Source organism: Corticium candelabrum, chromosome 16 (genome assembly GCF_963422355.1).
Source record: "Corticium candelabrum chromosome 16, ooCorCand1.1, whole genome shotgun sequence".
NCBI lineage: Eukaryota > Metazoa > Porifera > Homoscleromorpha > Homosclerophorida > Plakinidae > Corticium > Corticium candelabrum.
The window spans coordinates 5,857,185-5,869,137 of record NC_085100.1 but is presented as its reverse complement, the minus strand read 5'-3'; positions in this window follow the sequence as shown (position 1 = coordinate 5,869,137).

Sequence of the window (11,953 nt, the reverse complement as noted above, 5' to 3'; positions counted from 1 at the left end):
TCCAATTCTATTAGTTTTGAATAAAGTTCAGTGCCAGAGTTTGCCTTGTTTATGCAGCGAGTGGAAACGTTTCTGCTTAGAGACGAGTAGTCCAGTTGACTCAAATTGACATTGTAGGTCATGTACAGTTTCTTCAGGTCATTTATAACCATGTAGTCAGCCAGTGTGTCTGTCCACATTTTGCGCAAAATGGTCGTGATGGACTTATCATGTGCACCTCGCACCTCGGCGTGAGTCGGGCCGGGTCACCATAGATCGCATTTACCTAGCCAGTTTTTACTTCTCGTGCAACACTAATGATTATCATACATGGGACCTGTCTAAATACGACTCAGACAGGAGTCACCAGAAGAAATTCTTGTGGCTGGCGGAATGGCTGGGTTCGGTCCCCGGGTGATTTTGACGTGCTTGTGCACTCAACCCGTATCTCAAAAAAAGATAGATAGATCTGCCTTCTCTGCCCTATCAGTTTCCGAACGAAATAGCACTTACAACATTGCGTCCAGATCTAGTTGTTTACAGTCGCAAGTTGAAAGAGTATTGGCTGCTTGAATTGTCGGTACCTTTTGAGCCAGTGGTGGAAGATACTAAAGCAAGAAAACATCTACGATATAAAGATCTTGTGCAGGATGCCAAGTTCTCTTATCACACAGAATTGCTTCAGCTAATTGTTGGTTCAAGACGTTTCATTTTCTCCGAAACAAAACGATCACTGGCCCGAGTGTGCAAGCCATTCAAACAAGACATGGACATCCTTTTTGACAACATTATTCAGGCAGTTATCAGAAGTTTCTATCGCTGCTGGGTTAACAGAAAAAACTAGTAGTTCAAGTGTTTGTCTTGTTTAACTGTTTTTTTTGCTTGAAATGTAGTTTCTTCCTATTTTAGTTTCCTTTTAGTCTTAGCGGAATCATCGGTGTTACAGGAGATGCCAATCCTGGAAAAGACTCCGCCTGCATTATAAGACGCTTATTGTTGTATTCTGTTGCGGATATATGACAATTAAAGAATCTCATAGATAGATAGTTCAACTCGATATTTGCAGACAATGCAGCAGTTGTCACACATGGAATCAAGGAAGCTGAGCTCGTATGTCAGAGAATTGACCAGTTTCTGGAATGGTCTGGTCTTCAAGCTAATGTCAGCAAATGTTCTTGCTTTGCTTGAAGGAGGCAACCCAGCCCAGCTATTTTTGATCCGCAGCTCACTCTTCAGTCTCAGCCCATCCCATTCTTAACTGTCAAGAAGAGTTACAGATACTTGGGGTTACCGATTCCTGCCGACTTGCATTGTGATGTCGTCAAGTCAGAGTTGCTGGATCATGTAAACTACCTGTTTGCTCAAGTTGACAAAACGGCGTTGTCCCGCTTCAGCAAATGCCAACTTTACAAGAAGGCTGTGTTACCTCGACTAGCTTGGTTACTCAGCATTTCTAGTCTGCCTCTTTCCTGGATTCGAAGTCATCTTGATACGGTGGTCACGAGATATCTGAAGAAATGGGTTGGACTTGCTCACTGTGCCGCTGTATCCCGTTTGTTCTCGGACACCAATCGTGGTGGATTTTACCTTCCTCAACCTTCTGTTTTCTTCCAGAGTCTCCAGTGTTCTTGCCTTTTATGATTTACCAAGTCAGATGATGTTTATTTAAGAACTTTAGCTTTTGCAAATATCAGTGACGAAGCACAGTCGTCATCCTCTCGATTCTTGCCTGGCACCTTCTTCGCAGACCACTGTCTTACATGTGGTTCTCTTAAAAATAGTCTGAAATTCATCAAGAAATAAACTTCTGAGATTAATTGTCAGAATCATTTTCGTCATGTATCGTCACTGTCAGTACAGGGTGCTTGCAAGGTGTGAAGATTTAGAGGCTGCTCAGTGGTCAATATCAGTGAAGCATCTTCCTGACAACCTGTTCAAGTGGGCATTTAACGCTATCCAAGAGACTTTCCAACTGCTCTGAACCTCTGTTTCTGAAAGAAGTCGGAGTCCAACCAGTGTTCCCTCTGTCGACAACTGGAGTCCCTTTGTCATGTCCTTAATGCTTGCCCAGAATTGTGGAAAGTGGGTCTTTACAAGGAGAGGCATGACAATGTTCTTGCACTTCTTTACAACTTTAGCAAGTCTAACATCTCTTTGGACTATCGAGTTCTTTGTGATCTTACTTCTCTGCCCTATCAGTTTCCAAACGAAGTAGCACTTACGACATTGTGTCCAGACCTAGACATTTACATTTGCAAGTTAAAAAGTCTTGGCTTCTTGAATTTTCGGTACCGTTTGAGCCGGTGGCAGAAGATACTAAAATAAGAAAACATCTACGATATAAAGATCTCGTGCAGGATGCTAAGTTCTCTTATCACACAGAATTGCTTCAACTAATTGTTGGTTCAAGAGGTTTAATTTTTCTCCGAAACAAAACGATCGCTGGCCCGAGTGTGCAAGCCATTCAAACAAGACATGGACATCCTTTTTGACAACATCATTTAGGCAGTCATCAGAAATTCCTATCGCTGCTGGATTAACAGAAAAAACTAGTAGTTCAAGGGTTTGTCTTGTTTAACTGTTATTTTTGTTGCTTAAAATGTAATTTCTTCCCATTTTAGTTTCCTTTTAGTCTTAGCAGGATCATCGGTGTTACAGGAGATGCCAATCCTGGAAAGACTTCGCCTGCATCATAAGACGATAAAAAGAAGGTCATAGGGTTTTCATGTTTTCTGTGAGCTCCCTCTTTGGCTGTCTTTTCTTCTTTGGAGAGTTTTTTGCTCTAGCTGTCGATCATATTTCAGTAGCTGACGTCTTTAGCTACTGTTTGATACGAAGAACACGTCATTTGAAGCCGGTTTTCTTTCTTTGTCTTTGTCTGATCGAGTCGCACGTGATCAAGACGTCTCACTCTACGAGGAAACGTCGTACAGAAAGACAGCCAACCGTTTCAGGTCCATTGCATGTCTGTTCGTTGCTTTTTGTCTTGTGCGCAGAGTTTCTCTGCCGTACGAGTGACTATGCTTGTGTGTTTCGTCAAAGTCAAAATGGCGGCGCACATTGTACACGACTTGTCACTGAGGATTCGAATAGATGAAAGCTTGTCTGTGTCATATGACGAGGTAGAAGAGGCGGTGTTGCAACACGTACGCGTTGATGAAGTAAGCTGCATAGCCAGAGTACAACGTCATCATTACCAAATCACTGTGAAGAATCAAGCAGCCAAAGAGACACTTCTGACACATGGAGTAGACATCAAGGGAAGGCATTTTGCATGCGAAAGCGTACAGAAACCAAAAACACAGTACACAGCAGTCACATTGTTGATGCCATTTGAAATGGACGATGCTCACGTGATTTCCATATTATGTAGAACAGGCACACTTGTGTCGACGAGGAGGCTAACTAGCAAGAAACACCCCACCTTCAAAACTGGTGTCAGATTGTTTAAGGAATGTACGGCTGATGACTTTCCTAACTCTTATCACAGTTGGTCACTACAATCTGGTAGTGCCAGTCTGTGGGGAAAATGGTGAGGCACTGCTATCGGTGCAAGAGTGCATCCCATCTAGTAAGAGATTGTCCCGAACCAGACACGCGTTCACATGACTGGATGGATGCTGCTGACACAAGGATGGAAGAATCTGAAAGTGCAAATGCCTTAGAACCCTGTCCTGTGCGTGAGAGAGCTGACTCACCGTGGACCAGCGACGGCAGATCGTGTGCTGGTACTCCAGAATTGCCATATCTGGAAGTACAAAACATCATCCCAGATGGCGACAGACAATGCGGTGCTTCTCTAAGCGTGCCCTCGTCTTTTGTTACAGTGGACAACTCGGATCTTCTTCTGGTGTCCGAGGATTAGATAGGGGAGGAGTCAACTTCCCAGAACGATGAAGAGGGCAGGTTCATTGAACAAGCACCAACTCTGGCTGTTAATAGAGCTCCCGACGAAACTTTGCAGTGTGCACCCGATCCTCACATGGTTGACAAAGTTACAAACCCTTCCGCTGACTCTTCCCTCTCCATCACTACAACTAGTCGTCAGACCTCAGGAACAGCCAACTGGGTGGAGCCAATCGTATTGGCCGGCCAAGATCACAGTTACTTTGACAAAGGCGATAAGGACAACTCTGTCTTCGTCCAACCACCTTCCAAAAGAAGTAAGCGCAGAAGAAAGACAGAATCTTTGAGAAGCCTTTCTGCATCACCAGCCAGGTCGATACGTAGCAGATCACGATCAAAAGAACCGAATGTAATCATCCAAGAGGGAGAACCAATGATGCCTTATCGCCTGCGCGACAGAACAACGGTTCTGAGAAAGCTGCGAAGTGATTCTCCATACTTCAGAAAGAGTAGTGATGCTCCTGAGTCGATCGCTACACTTCCCAACACCCAATAATTGTTCTTTTCTGTCCCACTCTTTCCGTCTAGTCCTTTTCCTTCCTTCCCATCGTTTTAAGTGTCCTCATGTCGGTCTTAATTATTGCTACCTTAAATGTCAATGGTCTTCTTAACCCATCCAAGCGTTTTGCTCTAAATCGCTTTCTCTGTTCTTTCCAAGTTGATATTGTTGGTGTTCAAGAGACTCATTGTGCTACAGATGAGGAATCTCAAGAATATAGTAAAGATTTTCCTTCTTATGGTGTCTTATGCAATCTGGAAACATCCCAGCAAAATGGTGTTGCTATTTTTATCTCCAAGCGCACTCACTCCGAATTTTCTTGTACTGGCAGAGATAACGATGGACGACTGATATCGTTATCGGTCAGAATAGAGGGAAGTGTCTACCACATTACATGTGTATACAGTCCTTATACGAGTGTCGACAGAGTGCAATTTCTTAGGTCTCCGTAGAACCTCTCGTGGGACAGTCCAATCATTGGATCCTGGGAGATTTCAACGCTGTCATGGATTCATGCTTAGATAAATTCAATGCTTCGCGTGACAGACTCGTTCCCGGTGCCGTTGTTTAAGCTTGTTGATCAAGAGCTTTAACTATAAAGATGTTTATTGGTCTAGGTATTCAAACGGTAGAGATTTCACGTGGAAACGACATAACGATCGGGTTACACAGATGTGTCGTTTGAATTTAATATTGTGCAGCGACGATTGTCTCAACGTCAGCGAGGTCCGCAATGACCCATGGCAGCGGTCGGACCACTTTTTAATGACACACACTTTTATACCTTTGGAAACCAGTACGAACCGAGGTCCTGGCTACTTCCACATGAACGTAGACGTATTAACAGACAGAAAATTTGTAGACAACGTCAAAAGCTTTTGGACTGAGTGGCCAGCAGAAAAACAATGGTTTCCTTCGATCGTCGATTGGTGGAAGGTGGGTAAATGTTAATTGCGTGATCTTACTCGCGCTCACTGTGAAGAATGGGCAAGAAGTAGGCAAAGCCGAAGGAAACATCTCCAAGCCACACTTTTCGAGTGTCACAACCGCTTGTCGGCCGAACGAGAGGATTGTAGTATAAGCACACGTGATTGTCTTTGTCAAACTGAAAAACCAGTTGCACGCTCTGGACCGCTTGGATGCCGCTGGTGCCATGGTACGTTTTCGTCTACGATGGATCGAACGAGGGGAACAGTCGACACACTTTTATGCCCGTTTAGAACGGCAATGACAAACGTTTAGGACAGCAACGACAGACGAACAATACGATGACAGAGCTGCGTTACGAAGGAAACACTTACAGCGAGACGGAGGGCATGTTAGAAGCAGCAGCTTCCTTTTATGAACGTTTGTATTCTGCCTCCTCTATCTACCAACAATCAGCCAATCGACAGACTGCAAGCCTTGATTGAAGACTGACACAGCAAGACAGTGCATACTTAGATAGACCTATTACTATGCAAGAGATACGTATGGCGCTGGCTTCAATGGCGAGCAATAAATCTACTGGCATCGATGGCGTTCCGTTGGAATTCTATCGTCGCTGCTGGAATCTGCTCGAGTCAGATCTTCTTGATGTGTATCATACGGCTCTAAGTAATGGTAGACTCGGTACGAGTCAGTGGACAAGTGGTGATCAGACTGTTACACAAAAAAGGAGAAAGGTGGTACCTCAAGAACTGGCGACCAATATCACTCCTATCAGTCGATTATAAAATCCTAACCAAAGTATTAGCGTCTCGACTGACGAGCGTATTACAGATCATCGTCCACGAAGACCAGACGTGTTCCGTATCGGGCAGATTCCATATCGGGCAGATTCCGTATCGGGCAGATTGATCAGAGGCAGCTGTCGTGTCTTACAAGACACGGTAGACTACTGCGAGGCGACAGACAGAGGAGCCGGACTCGTCAGCCTTGATCAAGAGGAGGCCTTACCACGTTGAATGGTCCTTTCTCGACAAGTGATGGCCGCCATGAATATTGCCGAGATCTTTCATTCATACATTTCGACATTGTATCGAGACGTGTCGAGTCGTGTCATTATCAACGGCTTGATTTCATGAAAGATCCATCCGACACGAGGAGTGCGGCAGGGCTGCTCCTTATCACCCATTCTGTATGTGTTAGTCGCGGAGACGTTGTCTTCTACTATCAGAAGTTCTTTCATCACAGACTTGCAATTGCCGCAGACCCAAAGTATTGAAAGTGGCACAATACGCAAACGACACTACTGTAGTTGCAACTTCTGACCGCGACTTCCATATTCTTCAACAGTGTTTATCTTTGTATCAAGGCGGCAGTGGGGCACGACTAAATATCTCCAGTCCCGTGGTCTGTTTGTAGGTCCTTGGAGGGACAGCACACACAGACCGGCCCATGTCTCTGTCGTAGACGACAGATAGCCTCAAACTTTTAGGCATACACGTCAGTGCCGCTCGTTCCCTAAACGAAATGAACTGGCAAGGAGCAATTGACAAGATGCGGGTGGTACTTCACTTTTGGAAACCACGTGATCTTTCCCTTGCCGGACGTTCCTATGTGACACATACGCTCATGGCGTCCAAATTGTGGTACGTGGCTCAGGTCGTCCTGGCACCACCGTGAATGGTCAACAAGATCAACACTGCCATGTGGAAATTTATCTAGAAAGATAACGCCAAACTTGTAAGCCGACGAGTCTGTTGTCGGACCAGGCCTGAATTGTAATTCACAACAAAGTTGCTGCTCTGCAATTACAGTGGATCTCTAAACTAACAAGTAAGGGCGACGACAGTTGGAAGTATTTTGTGCAATTTTGGTTTGATTGAGCAGCCATTCCTTTTGCCAACCATTGTGGCCTCTTGTCAGGAATCCGAGTTCCTATTGACGCTTCAACGGTGCCGACAGGATGAGTCCATCTACATTGTTGGAGGCGACTTCATAATCTCTGTTTGGCAAACCAAACATCACCGATCCGAATGGCGAACCGTTCTATTCGCGTTCCATGGCGACCACGGGACTGCACTGTGGGTGATTTACTAGAGAACAATAGGTGGAAAGAGATCGCACAATTGCAACAACGATATCAAGTCGGACCATGCTTTCTTAAAGGCTTTGTGCATAAGCTGCACACTGCCATACCAGCCGTCTGGTTTACATTGCCAGACACCGAAGCCAGTTTGTCAGTGTTATCGATTTCCTTTCCACTTATGACGCCAATTCCTCATTCCTTCAAGAAAATGTACGTTCAGATGGCAAAATGCCGAGATGTTAGACAACTAGCCGAGGATAAGTGGACGCTCCCTTCTTGGTCGGAGGGCTGGTCGACGGCTTGCTCCACTTCAGGATGCAAGACTGGACACCCCATATTCCAATGATATTGCTTTCGAATTTCTTCATTGCGTTCTTCCGACTCCCGACCGTCTGACACTCTTCTGACCTTTTCACGACACCTCTTGTCACTCGTATGGCAACGCACGGGCTGATCTTGAGCATATTTTCGCTGGTTGTCTGTCGGCGAGGTCTCTCCAACGTTCTTTACGACGTATTTTTACCTGCCTCCGGTCTAATGTTCCGTCTGATGTGACTCTTGTAGCTGCTTTGTTTTTGTGTGGTCTATCGCAATCATAGCCGCATCGTTTATCATCTGGACCTTCATCGCAGCCTATTGGCAACATCGTAATTCTTTAAATTCTTATAGCATATTGAGTGTAACAGCTTCGGCCATCAGGCGGCAGATCATGGAGGAGTGGTACGAAGCCCGCCTTCATCGTCTGCCGAGAATTGATTTCTTCTCGCCAATGGAGACCACCGGATAGGCTGTGCGCCTTGTGTTTTGTGGATGGCGAGGGCAGCCTTGACATCCGCCTGTGTCCTCTGTTGGGTATGCCAATATAAAACAAAAAAAACAACAAAATCTGATCTAGTCAGTCACTCAGTCAGTCATTTATAACTATGTAGTCAGCCAGTGTGTATGTCCATATTTTGCACAAAATAGTCGTGATGGACTTATCATGTGCACCTCGCACCTGGGCGTGAGTCAGGCCGGGGCACCATAGATTGCATTCACCTAAGCAGTTTTTACTTCTTGTGCAACACTAATGATTATCATACATGAGGCCTGTTTAAATACAGCTCAGACAGGAGTCACCAGAAGAAATTCTTGTGGCTGGTGGAATGGCTGGGTTCGGTCCCCGGGTGATTTTGACGTCCTGGTGCACTCAACTTGTATCTCAAAGAAAGAAAGAAAGATAGATAGATAGATAGATAGATAGATAGATAGATTATTTATTAGATATATCCAATTCTCTAGTACAATGACATTCGATAGATATGGCAAACTACATAAAATGTCAACTAAACTCAAACCTAAACTCTAACTTAAGAAACTAATGTGGGCGTGCCTGGACACACCTGATTTCATCATCTAAAATGGAACCACCTTGAACAATGTTCAGTTTTTTCATTATCACACGAGCATTTAGTTTCTGCAGTGTAACGGAAAACCGACGTCTCCAGTAGGTTTTGAAGTCAGCAGAGTTGTTCTTTCCTTCTTTATCTTTGGACTTGAGCGATAAAGTGTTCAGCAGACGCTCAGCGGAAATTCCCCAGGTGCCAAAGTGCTCAAACACTACAGGTATGCATTTTGGTGCACTACCTCCTGGAAGAATCTCGTCATATTTAGCATTTTTCATTTCTTCTCTTTTCTTTGCAGCAAATCCACTCAGTTTGGCGCAATTTTTGACGACCTCTTTACTCCAGGGATGGGCAAGTGAAATATTCATCTCCTGATCAGACAAAATACTGGTGTATATAGATAGATTTATTGGATATCAAATTTTATAGTACAATGACGTTAGATAGATATTGCAAACTACATATAATGTCAGCTGAAACTCTAACTTAAACTGTAACTTAAGTAATTAATGTGGGCACGCCTGGACACGCCTGGACACGCCTGAGTTCATCAACTAAAATAGAACCACCTTGGTCAATGTTCAATTTTTTTCATGATCACACGAGCATTCAGTTTCTGCAGTGTAACGGAAACTGACGTCTCCAGTAGGTCTTGAAGTCAGCAGAGTTGTTCTTTCCTTCTTGATCTTTAGACAGGCGTCCAGTAATTTGTTTGTCTCAGTTCTTACACCAGTGTCTTGCCGCTTGTTGCTTTGGTTTGCTGCTCGAGTGACACATCAACCGACTGTTACAATTCAAATTTGTCGCCATTTAGTCAATCAGGCAACATGTCCAAATGAATCAACTGTACTTTCTGCAGCAAGTCGTACGTTGTTTAGGACAGCATATCCACACTTGTTGAGAGAGAAACCGTAAGTCGTATACTCAATTCCTTGCAATTGCTTGTCGACTGTTGAATCATCTGTTCACGTGAAAAGTTGATCTGTGGAATCTTGCAACATACCTCCCACCCATAAGCAGAGTGAAAGCACGTCTATATCTTGCAATGAATTGAGCAATATTGAAAGAGTCCATCTTGGAAGTTTCCGGATTGAGAGTGTTGTTGTGCTAACTTCTCACAAGCAGACAGAAGGAAAAGCGAAACATCTCTATTCTGTATGAAATATTTCAAACAACTGGACGTTCGTATGAAGAAATCTAACTGTTTGAAGAAATCACGTGAGGTCAATATGGTGGCTGAACATGATAGCTGTTCTCATGGCTTAGTTTCGGACACTTTATCTATTAGGGAGACAGTAAAACACCTTTCAGTATTCCAACCACAGAAAATCACTATTCTCAATTGCATCAAATTTCCCGAAACAGCTGAGGTATGGAATTCTGCTGACTGCTATTTTGCATCCACTCTTGTCCCACATGTCTGTCTCGAGCAGGATGTAGATATTGCCAATGACACTTTGGTAGGCGGTGTTTACGAATATCGATGCCAAAAGTTTGGTGGAGTCAAGACAGCAAGGAGGAAAGGAGGTCACAAATCAGCTTTGTTTTGCCAAATAACCAAAGCTTAGAGAGAAAAGCAAGCTGCTCAAAGAGCTCTGAGGCATGCCAAGAAATCAGGTAGCATGAATAAAGCAGATGCGTTATCTTTGGTGTCTATATGGAGGCAATTTCTGACAGCACTTACCAAACTAAAAAGGCTGGAGCGAAGGTAGGAGTGATCTAGTTGATACCAAAACCTGGAAAAGTAATCCGTCTGATCCAGCATCAGTTCGTCCCATAGCCTTGACCTCTGTTATTGGTTTTACATCCATTCTCAACGATCAGCTATTCAACTATTTCATCACTTATAAATACCTTTGTATATATGTACAAAAAGGTTTCATCAGTCATGTTAGTGGATGCCATGAACATCAGTTCAAACTTGTTGAGGCTTTCAGAGATGCAAAACACACCAAAGAACACAGAATATTTTGTAGATTGACCTACGAAATGCCTTTGGTAGTGTGCATCACTAGTTGGTTCAATTGCTTTGTCACATTATCACTGTGATGTATCATTGAAGAAGCTGTTTGCTGACCTGTACACTGGTTTACAAGCAATCATGTTGACTAATATCTGGTCTACTGTCCTTTTTCCGTATGGTGTAGGAGTCTTTCAGGGTGATCCGCTATCTGTAGCTATCTTCGAAATGATTATGAATCTCTGTAGTGACTCTTTAGAGTCACTGAAACCACCATGTGCTTACAAACTGTCAGTGCATCACGATGTATTTCTATCAATATTTGCTAACGATACTGCAATCATCACTCGTGGAACAGAGGAGGCTAAGATGGTCTGCAAGAGAGCAAAGGAATTTTTACTGCGGTCAGGACTGGATGTCAATGCCAGTAAATATGCCATGTTTGCTCGCAGGAAACAGCCCTCTCCAACAGTGTTTGACTTGGAGCTGTAGCTGCAAGATCAAAGGATTCCATTTCTGAAGACAGGCGACAGTTATAGGTACCTCGGTCTTCCAGTTTTGGCTGATTTCAACAATGAAGATGTGAAGTCTGAATTGTTGTCACCTTTGTCGACTAACCTCCTTCAGTGTGTTGATGGCACTGCTGTCTCGAGACATGCCAAGTGTATCCTATACAAAGGAGGAATTGTTTCTCGGTTATCGTAGTGCTAGTATTGCTTCACTTCCATTATCGTGGATTGAGAACACGCTAGACAGTCGTGTCACTCGCTACTTGAAGAAATGAGTTGGATTGACCCACTCGGCTACAGTGGCAAGACTATTCTTAAATTTGGAACATGGAGGTCTTGATTTACCAATATCATCTGTATCGTTCAAAAACCTACAGACGTCTTGTCTTCTGCGTTTCACAAACTTTAATGACAGTTGCCTAAAGGCTTTGGCCAATGCGAAAGTTGAAAGAGTAAGCATGATGGCTACCTCTCGTTTTGTAGTAGGTGAATGCCCCAAAGATCTAGAGATTCTGGGTGGTTCTCCTAATGATGCTCAATTATTTAGTGACAGAAAAGTTAGAGAGGTCAGAAAATACATCAGGTTACGAAGTCAAGAACACCTCTGGAACCATCTAACTCTTTACCAGTGCAAGGAAGAGCGGCATGATGTGTAGACTCGGACACCACTAGATGGTCAACTGCCATTAAAGAATTACCTGA